Genomic DNA, 15291 nt, shown 5'->3' on the forward strand with positions numbered 1-15291 from the left:
GTAGGACATAGGCAAACGTCCTCTTGGCTGCCTGTCACAGAGCACAAGCAAGTATCTCTGATACCAGTTGTAATGAAACCAAGAAAGCCTCTGCCTTACTCTGTCAGAGTCTGAAATACTATTACAGTTCAGGGCATTGCCCTCAATAGCTCATAAGACCTCAACAATACATTGTAACACTAGTGTGGAAATACATCTTTCTGATATGCAAGTGAAAGAAACAGCAGCTTTTGTTTAGTGGTGGCGGTGCCTGGTGTAAGGAATACAACAGATCAGAGGTTTCCAAATAGGTGCATTCCCCAAAGGCTCCCGGGACCCTGGTGGGCTGTGGGCAGACGGTACAGCACAGCTCCATCTCCAAGAAAGCAGTGCGGTGGCAAAGGCAGCAGGAATACACATGTAACCGGGTCCCAGCTGGGAAATGCTCCCTAAGATATGGCTGCGGAGGCCAGCACAACACGTGCCTGCCCCACAGCACGGTGTGAGACCAAGCACTCCATCCCAAAGTCTGAAGAAGGCAACCTCTCCCGGGGTGAGCAGCCTCAGAAGCATCCAGGCTGCCTTGTGGGAAGTCAAGATGCAGCTGGCAGGATGCCAGACCTGGCAATACTGACCATCCGTTCGAATGACTTGGGCTTCTTGCTATCTTCCCCTATTCCCAAAAATGACAGTGTGCTATTTTCTACTTATTGAGCCATATAGTTTCAGTTCAGAAACAGGAAGCTGAGAAAGACACAATACACAACTGAGAGCGCAGAGAGTAGAAAACATCAATATTGAAGGCAGGCATTCAAACCCTGCTCATTCAAGTCTTCAACTCCCACTAGAAGTTTTCACCACCCCCATCTAAGCCTACAGCTTACAAGGAGATCACAAACAGGTAACAGGAGAAACGGAGACCTGTCTGTTGAAAATCCAGAGTTACACAAGCTTGCTCTGCCCTCCTAGAAAAAACTAAGTAACATATTAATCTGATCATGCACAGAACTACCCTGAAAACAGTTACCATAGCCACAGCCCTCTAGGTCACCCTCCAGCATCCCAGCAAAACGCCAAGTATGAACATCGCTGCTTATGCTTACAGCAACACCTGTTTTTTTGAGCAACAAGCCACTGCCAGTTTTAGATATGGACCTGGAGGGACACATGGCAGCAAAACACCAGCGCCCTCTCCTCTAACTGACACCAGGGTACCACCTTGCAGGGTCTGCTCAGCCCATGTCGGAGCCCCCCACCCTGTCAGAGCCACTCGTTTACAGCACATTCTCTTCAGCCTCTGCAGTGAGGACACCCACCAGCCTCTGCAGGTTACCAGTTACTGCTCTCAAACAGTTAGGGGAATGAAAAATCAGTATTTTAACAAAGACGGCCTCTATAGCACATGAGTAAGAGGCAGAGTGTAAGAGACTTAGTGCTGAAGAAGCTTCAGTACTTGGTAAAACACTATTCTGTCCAGTGCAGAGGATTATTATCCAACACACACGTCAATTCCTGACTACCCTGAAAAAGCACTGAAATACGATCACCAAAATGTCAAAATGACAAAAGTCTCAGCATTTTCTGGCTCCATCTCAATCAATCTGATACAGTAATAGTATTCTTATCAATCTATTTTTCTAGGAAGAGTCCATCTTTTTATTAAAGCAACTGATGCAGTTGAAAGAAAAACACCCATTTTCTGGCACAGAAGCACTTCCTGCACCTTATCTCTTGTCACTACATTTACCACAGCACAAAGGAGGAGGCACCTCTCTTTACAGTCATTTTAACTCACCCACACTTACTACCTTACCAAAACTTACTCTCTTTGGACAGTCAGGTTGAACCTACTCAGACAGATCTCACAGTAAAGGTGAAAGCACCAAAAGCAAAAAGCAGTTTTATTCCCTGCACACACTCACATCCCCCCTGCCCCCCCCACCCCCCTCCCCAACCTTCAGACAGAAATAAACACGAGTCTGGGATGACTGGGACAAATCTTGCAGCTGCCCTGGACTGAGAGGGTGTTATCAGAAGGGTCTACCAGTTCCCTGTGGGAGGGGAAAGGAGGCAAGTGCTCTCCTTTTTCTCCTATTTCACCATGACATTTAATTCACCATGACATTTAATTATCCAAATGAGGTCTCCAACAGCTACAGGAACAGGAAATATAAATCCAGGACAACCACAATGGCTTTTAAACACGCGATGCAGTGTTATAATTTTTACTCAGAGGGTGCTGGCATACCTCTTGCTCTACACTAAATAAGCCCATTAGTATTAAACAAGCCCTTCTGCTCTCAGCACAGAAGCCTTCCTCTTCCCCCATACTGCATAAACAACTGCAGCCCGGCAGCACTGATCTTTCTCTCTGATGCATGGGGCTAGACTGTAAAGCCCCACAGCACCTCACAGGCACCTTGCTCCACACGATGAAAGCCTGAAAGAGGTCAAAGCGACTTTCTGATAACAAACGCATCGTTAGAGCTAGCAGACCGGGAGAGCCACCCCAAGGCCAGCAGCACCACGGCCCAGGCCTGACTGGGGCACTTCAGTGGCAACCCACTCCCCCACGCCACCGCATCTACCCGGGCCGATGCCTCGGGGACCCCTGCCACCAGGGCAGCCACCACACAGCGGTGGGACAGCTCCCCTTCTTCACTCCGAGATGTCCTCCTCCTCGTCCTCAGAACAGCAACCCGGACCAGCACGCTCCCCGTAACAAGAGCCCCACGCCCATGCCCCAGTCCCTCTTCCCCCAGCTCCCGGGCTCCCTCCCACCGGCACGGGGCCCTCCGCGATCACCAGCCCTCACCGCACAGCAGGGGCAGCCCCGACACACGCTGGGGCACGGGCTGCTGCCGGCCCCACACCAGCTCCCACAGCCCCTCCGCACGCCCCCGGGGGGGCTGCCACCCCTGCACCCAGCCCCTCACGCACCCCCGCAGGGCTTCCAGCCCCACACCCGGCTCTGCCGGCCCCTCAAGGCCGCCCCCCACGCAGGAACGCTCCCCCTTCAGGGACGCCCACCCCCAGGGACACCCCCCGGTACCGCAGTCACTGCCCGCCGCACGCCGCCGCCGCCGCCGCCTGCTGCTGCGCACTGCGCGGCGCGTGGTGACGTCAGACAGCGGGGGCGGGGCCCGGCACGGAGGGAGGGGAACGAGGAGGGGGCGGGCACGTCACGAGCCGCGGGCCCCGCGCTCCCCCTCGGGGGGCGTGGCCAGGCGGGGTCGGGGGTGTGGCCCGGCACCGCCGCCCTCGCCCGCCCGGCCGCGGGAACGCCGTGAGCCGCGTGCGGTGGGAGCCCGCCCGGCCGGGGACCGCAGCCCCTCCGCGGGCCCGTTCGCGGGGGGCACTCGGGGCGGGCTCGTGGGTCCGCGGGGCGCCCCGTCGCCTCCCGTTGGCCCCGGGAAGGGCCGGAGGGGCAGCCTTGCCCCCGCCCCGGGGCCGGGAAGGCTCCGCTCGCTCGCGCTGCCCGGATGAGATGGGTGCGGGGTGCAGGTCGGAGTGTCGCTTTACCCGCGCCCCGCACGTGACCTGTGGCTCGGTGGTGGCCGCTGGCTGCGGCGCTGTTGTCGCCACCGGCCGAGTGACGTCAGTGCCCGGCAGGCGCGCCAGAGCTGGGGCTGCGGCCGGGGATGGCGGTGGGCTGCGGGGAGCCGAGGGGCTGATCCTGCTCCTGTGCTGCCATGCCTGCCCAAATCGCCTTCTGTTTCCCCTTCCTGGTTAGTAGATCTAATCAGGCTAGTGTGACACAGGGTCGTTGATGAGGCTCAGCCAGGAAGAAATTATTCAGTTATGTGACATGCTGTACTCTTGGGCAAGAGAAAAACACGGTACACAGCTACCGCTGCTCTGCGTGGAGGACCCAGTGCCCTAAGAGCATTGGGAATGAAACCTGGCTGGCAGGAGGTGTAGGAGACATCAGAGAGCCCTTCCCAGGCTGCTCTGGCACAGCCTGTGGACCCGCAGTCACAGGGCATGAATCACTAACCCACCCTTCCCCAGTCACACTGCCCTCCTCACGCTTGGCAGAGCCCCCCAGGAGGCAGCTTAGGTTGCAAAATGGGAGAAAACTAATGGAACAAAACAAAAAACCACTATGGATCATTTTGTGCCACACCAGTGAGTCCAACAGACTCATGCAAAGGGTGTAAGGAACAGGAGAGCTGGTGCAGAGAGGCTGAGGGAAGTGCTGCACATGTGGGTACGAGGAGGGGCTGCCGCTCCACTGCCCGAGGAAGCTGCACACCAGTTCCCTCACAGGCAGCTTTCTTTGCCCTGTGATATTATTTACATATGCATTTGTAAATGATACTGCCTGGTCAGGTACCTTGCAGCAGACACAACATGCATTGTTCCGCTAAACTTGTCTTGGTCCTTTACTCCAGTGCCAGTAGGCACATGCTGTTTTCTTGTTAACCATTAGCCGAGAAAGCAGCTTGAAAAACATGGCTTAGCTTCATTAAAATCTTAAAATGACGCTTGATGCTTAAATCTCCTTATTACCCAGTTTGCATGTACTTCAAATATTAATGCAATCCAGGCTTTATCACTCTTATCACCCCTCCAACAGAAATTATATATTAATTTCTGGGTGCAGTTGTCTTTTCTGTACCCTGGAAATGAGGCTGTGATGTAACACCGTACAATAAATTGTGATTTAGCTCCTACAAAGAGAAGCCAAGGCAGCTCTCCACCAGGATGAGAAGAGGTGTATCTCCCACTGAGCAAGGACACGTGGAGGGCACGTTCACCCAGTTTCCCTCAGGTGTGTTAGCACATCCCAGAAGTTAGCTGAAAGGTCATGGGAGCATCCTGGAGGTGTTACAAATGTAGAACTAATGGGTTCACATGGGGTCCCACACAGGTTTCAGAATGCGCTTGCCTGTGAGTGTGATGGGGCCAGTATTGAGTTGCTACCAAGGGCAAGAAACATGAGATACACTAATGTGATCATTTGAAAACGTCATCTGAGATGCTGGAAAACAGACTGGCTTTTGCACGTACGAAACCAGTCCCCTTTGCACCTTTCTTTTACCAGTGATTTTCTCCCTTGCTTCCTCCTGTTCCCTAATATGACTTAACATTATTAGCAAACATGGGAAAGGAGGTGTAAATCCTGTTTACTGGGAAACCTGTGCTGCCTGGAAACTCTGGTTTAGCAACATTTATCTCCCCTAACCCTCCACATGCCTGGCAAATTCAGTGGCTCTGTAATCACAGCCTTTGTCTTTGGTGTTTACTTTTCTTCACTCTGATTGCCTGAAAGATACAAGCCGGAGGGAAGGACTTGACCTTGCAGAGGACGAATGCAGAAGCTGGACCTACACAGCATGGTCAAGATGTGGAGAAGAGCTGAACTGTAAGGGGAAGAGTAGAGTGCAAGACCATTGCCTAGGAGGCTTGCCACAGTTGCTTCCCCCATTCTTGCCTCCTTTCACACGTCTTTCAACACAGTCATTTGGTTAAACCTGTTGCAAAAGCCTTGTGAAACACCCCACTGTCATGTGAGACTACAGGTTGCAGGCAGGGCAGCTTTGCTAGCTATTGGTTTTGTCAGAGGTGTCTATGGGTCAGAAGGGATCATGAAGGAGGCATCCTCGTCCTTTTCTCCGTGGCAGTGCCAGCTGCAGAGATCCTGGTCCATCCCCACACTCCCACCAGCCTGCATGTTTGTTCCTACCACATGCCAGTGCCTCTGCACAAAAATACCCTTTAGGACCTTGTGGGCAGATCCAGGATTGAATAGAATACCTCAAAGTGAAAATGCTGCCTGGGAGGATAAAGTCAGTGGATCTGCCTTGATCCCAAGGCCTGCCTGGATCCAAGGTCTTTCTTACCCATCACCTGTACTATCAGGAAATTTTTCTGACTTGCTTGATGAAAATTAGCAGTTTAAAAGCTAAGGTCCATACTTTCTTATAGGGACACAGATGGCTTTAGAAGAAGGTATTTGTCTGCCCTGCCAGGGGCTGTGCCTGGGTGTTTGATCCAAATCAAATGGGCGCTGCTGGATCTGGAATTGGATGGGGCTGGTCCTCCTTGTGGCAAACCATGGTCCTTTGAGCAGAGAAGCAGCAGCAAGCCAGGCTGCAAAACCCACATGTGAAGTGGGTTGCTTCCTTGCTGGCTGGTCCAGCCTGAGTCACACCCTCCTGGCGTGATGCTGTTGAACAGATACAATGTCCCTTCATGTCTTGCCAGCCTCATCTGGGTGAATCTAAGATGTGTACTCTAAAAACTGGCTCTGTGACAGATGTAGTGTTTGTTCATCCCTCCTTCCTCAGGATGGGTCCTGGTGGGCCTTCCCACTGACTTACAAAACCTTCCAGCTGCTCCTTGCCTCAGTTGCCCTGTCTGGTGGTGAAATGGAGTCTTACTGGCAGCATCTCCCTCTTTTTGAGGCTTGGGATGTGTCTCACAATACATGAATGCTCCCTGCGCTCCTATGTGGCTGGTAGATCGTTTTACTGTACTTCAGTTTTTCTAGCTGCAAGAAAAGGCAGGCTGAAACGCAGGCTACCCCCAAAAGTGTGGATTTCAATTCAGCGTCGTTTGTAAATGAGGTGAAGAAACTCAAGGCTGGGTGCTGTTCAAAGGACAGCATCATTTGTACAGGAGAAAGCATGCAGCAGAGCCACAGGATTAAGCTCAAGAGGCAGATGTAATCACTTTGCTCCCCAGCTCATGCGCTCCCAAGGGCTGTCAGGTGGGGGTCGGCGGGAGGTTGGGCAGGCAAGGGAATGGTTTAGTCCATTGCTCCTACAGCCATCAGAGCTGAGGGAGCTGATAAGGAAATACCTGTTAGATTGAGCGCTCTGCAGCAACTGAGGCAGGGTACATTTCCGTTCTGTTGACTCTGCTCCAGAGGTGTTAAGCCACAGGAAACCAAGACAGCAGCAGCAATAAACCAAAGGTAATACATCATTCCTGGGCCAGCCTGACTGTAATTCAGCAGAGGAGGTAATAGAGGCTTGGCAGAGCAAGTGCGGGCTGCGGAAATCTTACCTTTGTTTAGGCCACAGGGCCCCTGTGTGGTTTTCTCCAGGAGCCCTGAGCAATGCTGGGGAGCCCTGCCAGCTGCCTAGGACTGCAGGGAGGCATGGAGAGCAACAGCACTGCAAGCATTTCATGCAAAGGAGTGGGGAGGGAGGCATGGGAATGGTCTGAATGATCTTCACAGAACCAGAGCAGCTCTCAGCCAGACAAATAGGGGAATTCAGCTGTGGATGCAGGATTTGTAGACCTGTCATAATTGGAGCACCTAGTGCCCACGATGTTGATGCTCTGCAGAACATACTGCCTGCTAGGAGGCCAGGCAGCGAATGCCTGTAGAGGGCACCTGTCCCTGAGAGGTGCTATTTTAAGAGGGACTTCACAGATAGATAGCCTATTCTTGCCACAGTCCAGGCTCTTGTGGCAGGGTTATGTGGATCTAGCCCTCTAAAGGACCAGGATTGTAGCTCTGATCAGGATCCTATTTCACTGCTCTGATGCTGGCCCCTGCAGAGCTAAGAGGCTGCAGGCAAAGGCCTGGTGTTTTGAGGACGTTAGGGCAGACCAGCACTGCTCTTACTATAAACAGGATCTGCTTGGCTGAACGGGTGCAAAAAACTTCAAAGCAGCCATAAGTCAGCCTCAGAGCAACCCCAGCTGGGTCTGGACCCCCGGGCAGACCTTTGCTGCCTCCTGGCACTGTAAGAGTGAGGAGCATGGGCTGGATATGACCCGCTCTCTGCTTCAGAGAGACCTACTTGCATGGCCAGGAGGTTGCAGCAGTTCTTGGGGTGGCCTGGATAGGTCAACTGCTGTCGCTGCAAAGAGTGTGATGTCTGCGGAGGATGGCATGTGGACACAATACTCCAAACCCAGGCAAGTCTGGGGAGGGGAGGTGGTGCAAGATGACACTGATCACAGGAGACTTCAGTGTGGGTTTTACCAGGGTCCTGCATGATAGCTGGAAAGGGGGAAGAGATGAGATTTCAGAGGAGGAATTAATCTTGATGGTTGCAGTCTCATGCTGTTAGTAGGCAAACCAACACCCTTCAGAGCAGACCAGTTGCAGGTACGCTGTGGTATCCAGGAGCCCTTGGCTCCTGGAAGGCAGACAGAAGAGCATTAGAGAGAAGGCAGCAACATTGGTGCTCTCATAACAGTGCCCTGTGGTTCCTACAAAGCATTTTATCCCAAGAATGCTGAGTGCTTTGCAAGATCCTAATTAATTAAGCCTCAGAACAGTACCATGCAAGACAGAAATACCAGTCCTAAAATTCATCTGTCTGGGGTGGCCCACAGTGGTGTGACCCAATGGGCAGGGCAAAAAAGGAAAAATTGTCCTAAGCTCCACGCTGGGGGACTCAGAGTAAATGTTGAGCTGGGATTTCCCTAGGACACCCCCAGTTCTACAGGGACATTTGGTGGGATAGTCAACCGTCACCAGGGTAGGAGGCTGCATCTCAGCCACAGTCCTCTCCGGACTTTGATTTTCTCCGGTCTTTCTCTATTAGTAGTTGGAATGATCATGTTTTTTGGCCTTGGTCCTGGAAGAACTTGGCATGACACATACCTAGAGAACAGGCCTCCTCTGTCCAAGGGCTCTAACGTTGCATGTGTGAGTTGCTTTGAGCCCTGTGACCAGCGTTGGAAGCTCCCTGTGCTTCTAACAAAGGGGTTTTGACTCGAGCGATACCAAACTTCACAGGCCACCCACGTGATCCGCCTACAGTCCTTCTGCCAGCACTGCCCCGTGGCCAGCCCTGACCCACAGGACCTGCTGAAATCAGTCCTTTGCAGAATTGTACCCTGGCTACTAGCAGGGCCCTTCCCTTGCACTTGTGGATCTCATTTGCACACTGGAACAGCATGTAGGTGCCACCCTCTATTAATAAAGGGCTATACCAGCCCCTGTTCGCTCAGCTCCCCCATTGCTGTGGACCGACCTTACTTCTAGATGCCTCAACAGCAATTTAGCAGCTTGAGAGCACAACAAAAGCCCATGTCTCTCTTTGTGGGTGTTCTGGTTTGTTTCCAGCATTGGCTTTCCACCTCCCAGAAGCAGGACCCAGGTCATTTTAGCCTTGTCTGTGCTGGAGAGGCATGGCATGGCAACTTCTGCACAGGAACTCCACTTTTCTGGTGTGAAAAGTATCACTGCTATGTTGCCATGCAGTTCAGCCCAGGAAAACCTCCTGCTACTTAAGATGCTGGCACAGAAAGGGAACGGAGGGAGGGAGATGAAGAATTAAATCACTGGGGAAAATCCCAGGTGTAGAAAAGGCTCCATCTGAATGATCTTCGCTGCCAGCCTGTTTAGGTGTGGAGGATCTGGCTTGGGCTCTGGGAGACTGTGACAAAGGGATCAGCTGCTCCTCGAGTGGCTAACACTTCATTGAGGCCCGCTGCATAGCTTGGGTGCCTGGACTTTCCAAAAGAGCAGGTTGGGAATGGACTTCTTTTCTCCATCAACTGTGGAAGTCCCTCTCCCTGCTCGTGGCTACCCTGCGATGGAACCCTGTGGTTTCCAGGCCTTTTAGGGCACCCAGTCCACACTTCTGACTCAAGACTGGGAGGTTCCCTGCAGAAAGCCTCGGTTTTGCAGCTCTGTTCGCTGTTCTTACACCTGCATTCTCTCTGCTGTGATGCTTTGTCCTTCACAGGGCCTGTCCTGTGTTGTAGAGCTCCTTCTCTCACCTGGATTAATGGGATGACTCTTGAGTCCTTGAACCTGTGCAAGGAGAGAGGGACCATCAGCTAAAGCCAAGAGCAGCAGCAAAGACCTCTGCTTTATGCTGAAGAACTGTCACCAGCAGCAAAGGGGACTGGGGTGATGGCTTGTACGAAAGTCCCTGCAAGGTGCCTGCTGGAGTTTGGTTAGTGGAGACAGGGTGAAAATTTTCCTCCTCAGGTTGCAGGAGGCTTTCCAGGTGTTGGGGTCATGGTCACAGGCACCAGTGGACTGGCATAGCCAGGCTGATGTGGCTCCAGGGTCCCCAAACCTGGCTAGAGCGCCGCTCACTACCTTGCTCAGCAAGCCAAGGCCTGCAGTGCATTTGAGTAGATTTTGGAACCTGTGGACTGCCCTTCCAGGGGGATTAATGCAGATTTGTGTTTGCTGGGAGCTCTGGAGGCATCTCCTAATGGGGTTCTGACACTAAAACATCATCACAAGGAAAGCAAACTATGGCCTCTCTGTTGTGGGACATGTGTAAGCCCTTGGGCCTGTCCAGAGGCCTGTTTGTGATGTCCTGGAGCCCCAAACCCAAGCCCAGCTTTGGTTAAGCCTTTTGGTTGGGGTTTATCAGGTTGACCAGGCCTGCACTGCCATGGGGAAGCTTGGAGAGGGCTGCAGGGCTGGGTAGGTCAGGTCTCAGCTGCTCCATGCCTCTTGTGAGCTCCCTGCCCTGTCAGGTGTGCTGACAGCTGCAGTGGTGCAGGTGTCTTAGCATGGATGAGGCTGAACAACTTTTGCAAGAGGTGCTGGGGCCACTGGCATCACTCAGCTCAATGCACAGCCTTGCAGCTGCCACTGGTAGCACTGCTGTGTTGTACTGGGCTCCCCTGCCAGATGCTCAGGCCTTCGCATCTGCTGCTTGAGCCCTGTGGCTCCACAGCCAGGCTGGCTCTGGTGTTTGAACTTCTGAAGAAGGAGTTTAGATCTGCAGTCCTCACAGCATCATGCAGCCCCAGAACCCCTCCCTGCCCCTGGCTGCCTGAGAAACCTTTTGCCACTGTCGGGACAGGTGTGTGTTGGCAGAGGGCCGGGGGCCCCGGGGGAGGTGGTGGGGCGTGGTGGGGGGTGGTGGGGTGGTGGTGGTGAGGGTGGGAAGGGGGAAAGCTTATTCTGCATTGCGATGCACTGGCACCCTCTAATGACACGGTTATGTATATTCAGTGGATGCATGAGTCCCTAGCTGCAGTCCTTTCTACTGTGCTAGCACTGACTAGTGGGCTGCTCACAGGTATTCTGGAGGCTTCAGTGGGGCAGGGTGATAAGCTGGCTTCCCCCTTCTTCTGCCCTGCTGTGCTCTGAAGCCTCAGCTCCCTGTGCTGCAGTTTTTCAGGGTATAAACAGGGACCATGTGAGGCAACAGGGGGGTTTGTGTTTGTGCAATGCTGCTGCCAGGTGTGCTGTGAGCAAGGAGTCTGTTCTCTTTCAGCCCCAGGAGCAAAGCCAGCTGTGGTTGCCCCTGCACCACTGGAACAGGAGAGCTGGTGAGCCTCCCGCCAGGTTGTGTAACCCCAAGTTTTGGCCATGCTGCCCAAGCTAGCTCAGGAAGCCCCTTTGCTCCGACTTGTCCTGCCCCAGAGACACCAGGAGAGCTTGCCAGCTTGGTTCCCACAGGCTCCAATCTCTCCTTCCCAGCCGACTTTGGGACAAAGCCAGAGTGTGTGGCTGAAATGGGATGGCGCAACTTCATCCCAAACCATGCTGAACCTAATGAGAAACTGAATTGCACAATAACCACAGTATTTTTCTGCTTGGTAACATTGTGCTTTGGCCAATGGTCTGGGTGGCCAGCACAGGCTTCAGAAACACACAGCAGGGCACTGTGTCCTGCACATCAGATTAGGGGAAGGCTGGGCTCCTCTGCCAGCTGCTCCAGCCCTGCTGAGCCCCTAAAGCACAGCTATGAAAGCCCTGTGGGGTTAACCTCACAGTAGCAGAGTCTGGCCTTGCTCAGCAAGATTGGTTCTCTCATGCTCAGCAAGGTGCCAAAACCAAAGACAGAACCTGCCACAATGGCAGGCAGCAGCTCTTTTGGGACAGGGTGGACAAATACAGCCAGCTCTCCCCTGGATGTTGCATTAGGCTGACAAAAGGCTTTGGTGTCCTGGATGTGTGTTTGGACACTTGGACATCTGGACATGATGTTTGGTCTTGTCTTAGTGCTGTCCTGCCAGTCTCATGGCCAAAGTCAGCATCCTTCTACCTCCCTCCACTGGGAGAGAGGGAGAGGAGCTGGGGAATGGTTCTGGCAAACCCAGGATTGTGCATCCCTGTACAAACAGGCCAACAAGACTCGAACAGTGAATTGACAGCACGAGCAGGGCCAGGGCCAAGTGCTCCAAGGGATGCCTTTACCTCCTGTGTCTGAGACAGGCAGCAGAGTGCAGGGGAGCAAGCTCCAGTGCATGTCTCAGTGCATCCCTCCAACAGCTCCTGTGCAGGCTGACCAGCTCTATTGTCCTCCCAGGAAACGTCCCCAGAAACCTCTCCCTGCAGGCATGGGTGGTTGTAGTTGGGGAAGACTGTGGGGACTCTATAAAAAACAGGACTATAGAGATAGGATGAGATAGGAATGGAATGGGTATGAGTATGGGTTTAGATTGCATTTTTAGATTGCATATTAGGAAAAATTTATTCACAGAAAGGGTGGTCAGGCTGCTCAGGGAGGTGGAGGAATCCTGCTCAGGGAGGTGGAGGAATCATCATCCCTGGAGGTATTTAAAAATGCGTAGATGTGGTGCTTGGGGACATGATGTAGTGATGGACTTGGCAGTGCTGGGCTAACGGTTGCACTTGGTGATCTCAAAGGTCTTTTCCAACCTAAATGAGTCTGTGATTCTATATAGATGGGGAGTAGGATAAAGATAAGGGGAAAGGGAAGGGGCTGGGATAGAGGTGAGGAGGGGAAGGAGTAGGATAGGAGGGGAAAGAATGGGGCTAAGATAGAAATGTGGAGAGGAAGGGGATGGGAAAGAGTCAGCTCTTGTTCAGAGAAGCACATGTTCAGACGGCAGCTCACACTGGTTCAGCCACATTGGACTCAAGCAGCCTTGGAAAGCACGAATGCCTTTCACTTCTGTTGTTATCCCAAGGGGCTGTGCTGCTCAGCCAGCCAAATGTACCAGCAGGTTTTTATTTCACATTTATTTTCCTAATGGCTTGGGTGGCCTGAAAACTTGAGCAGTGAATTGTGACTGCTCAAGATTGGGTCAAAATGCACACAATGGATGCACACTGCAGTGTGGCACCAGGGATGAGTCACTGAAATTGCAACTAGGAAAGAAAATAACAGTGGGTTTACAAGATTCTTTCCAGGAGCATTGCATCTCTCCTGAATCTCAATGATGTTCTAGACTGGTTTGTGAGACATTACCCATGTCAAAAAATAGGTAGAAATGGAAGAAGCAGTAGCTGATATTAAAGAATGTAACAATTAAGGGACGAAGAAAAAACCCTATTGATTTGTACAGTGACAGCATAGGTGCTTTGGAAGGGACATATGGGGGTGAGCAGAGGAAACCATAGCAAAACCCAGAGATGCGGGACACTGGTGTTGTGCCCTGACATGGAGTCCAAGGTGATGCAGGTAACCTGGGCAGAAATGGCACACAGGGAAAGAGTCCCCAGGTGTAATGGGAGTCCCCTGAGTATTCTCTCCTCAGCTGTCCAACTCTCAGCATCTTGCTGGAGAGAACCAGTGCAGAGCACAACAACCAAGGAATATGCATCACCCGTGGATTGCAGCGTGGCAGAGAGTCTTGGAAAGAGAAAGTCAATCTTGTGACTGTCTTCCAGTAGCTTTATTTTATCTTTCTGGAAAGGCACATACTGCTTTGCAATGAGCAGGGGTGTAAAGTACTGAGCAAAGAACTTCTGTTGTGAATGGGCACATATATAATCTTTATGGCCTTGCAGTAGCATGAGGTTTCAGCAAGTCCTGGTGAGGAGGCTGAATGCAGCTCTCCAGTTCACATGATGCCAGAGAGACTTCTGACCCCTGCGGCTTCTGTCACCTCTTTAGCAAGCTGCCCCAGACCTGGGAGGAAAGGACAGCAGGTCCCAGGGGGCTTGGCAGAGCTCAGGCACGGAGAGTCCTGTTGCATTCATTGGGCTTGGCTTCACTCGGAGATCAGCAACTGCATAAGAGGCTCTGTGAAACCTGGGGCTCTGGGGATTCAAATCATCACCTCCACCCCAGCAAAGAGACACAGCTGTGCCACCCACACCAGGACCAGGGCAGAGGAAAGATAGTCTTCACCTGTCCCCCAGGCAGGCAGCAGATGTCAGCCAGCTCTTGCCTGTGGGCTCTAAACATTCCTCAAGTTCATCTTCCTGACTTTACATGCTTTTATTTTAATTAAACACAGAGATGTTCCAAGGTGGAGACCAGACAGCTGCTGCTGCCATTGGGAAGCAGAGCCCTGCCTGCTTGCTGTGATCATTCTCCTGCACTGCCTCCATCCCCAAAGCATCAGGACACAATACTAGGAGGGAACCATCAGCACAAGTGCCATCTTTCCTGCACCCTGATGCTTCTGGACAGCCATCAGGCAAGCCAACTTGTCCGGCCTCTGAGGACAGACTGTCCAGCTCACACTGTCCCCGGGAAATCCTGGCAGGAGGCTTCTGCCGGCATTTCTTCCCTCTAGTTTTCCTTCCTTTTCTGGGGACTTGCCTTTCCCAGAGCAGCATGTCTGGCAGCCACCATGCCCATACCACTGACAGCAACCAAAGCAGCATGTCCCTGGGTTGTGCTTAGTGCCAGTGACACCATGTGATGGGATATCTGCTAGCTACTGGCTCTTTTCAGTCCAAGATCCAATTAGTCCTTTCTGACCCAGGACTCCCAGATATTCTACACCTGAGCTGATGTTGGAGCATGGTTTGTATCTCCATCATTAAGACCATAGGAAGAAGCAGATGCTAATTAGTCCCCTCTGTCACCAGAGACACTGGTCTGGTGGTGGTATCTAGCAGCAGCTCTAACCCCAGCGGGGAAAGTCCATCAGTACTAGTTAATATGTAGTGTAACTATTGCCATATACTTTGTTCCATCCCTTGGGAAGGTCATGTCCCCAGAGACACCAGGGACAAAAACTCCCTGGCTTCTGGCAGATGGTGACAGTCTCCTGCCCCTTAATGCTCGCTGCTGCCTGGTCAGACTGTCCCCAGCCTGCTCCCTGTCTGACTACAGTCAAGCCCCCCATGGGCAGCTGCAGGTGTCCTGCAGTCCCAGTAACACTGAGGACCTGGAGCTCTGGGTCATGATGGAAACAACAATGTCGATTAGCCTGAGGAGACTAAGCCTGGCTCATGGCTGTCCCTGATGTGTCTGCTGGTGGGTGAGCCTGGTGTGGGAACTTGAGAGCCTCCAGAAGCATGGATGTCTGAGCCTTGTAAGTGTCCTTTTGAAGGAGGTTGCTGAGCTTTCATGCTTGCCAGGAATTGCAGAGTTGAAGAGAAATTATTTATGTACCTGATGCCCAATATACAGATTTTACAGCCTATAAAACAGCAGCACAACATGCGTCCTGATCTCCAGTGACATGCCTGTCTCAGAGAGACAAAACCGCAGGACA

The 15291-nt window shown here is 52.5% G+C and overlaps 1 protein-coding gene across 5 annotated transcripts in view; it reads right to left on the bottom strand.

The window, feature by feature from the left end:
* CYSTM1 (cysteine rich transmembrane module containing 1) overlaps positions 1–15291 on the bottom strand; it is a 70819-nt gene that overhangs the window by 27771 nt on the left and 27757 nt on the right. Inside the window, exon 1 of one of the 5 annotated variants that reach the window (XM_056349918.1) lies at positions 3520–3542. The exons of 1 other annotated variant lie outside the window; for it this stretch is intronic. The gene's annotated coding sequence lies outside the window, so the exon portion shown is untranslated. 3 more of the 5 variants (XM_056349915.1, XM_056349916.1, XM_056349919.1) reach the window with 3 other exon arrangements.

The sequence above is a fragment of the Falco biarmicus genome, chromosome 8, assembly GCF_023638135.1.
Source record: "Falco biarmicus isolate bFalBia1 chromosome 8, bFalBia1.pri, whole genome shotgun sequence".
Classification (NCBI taxonomy): Eukaryota; Metazoa; Chordata; class Aves; order Falconiformes; family Falconidae; genus Falco; species Falco biarmicus.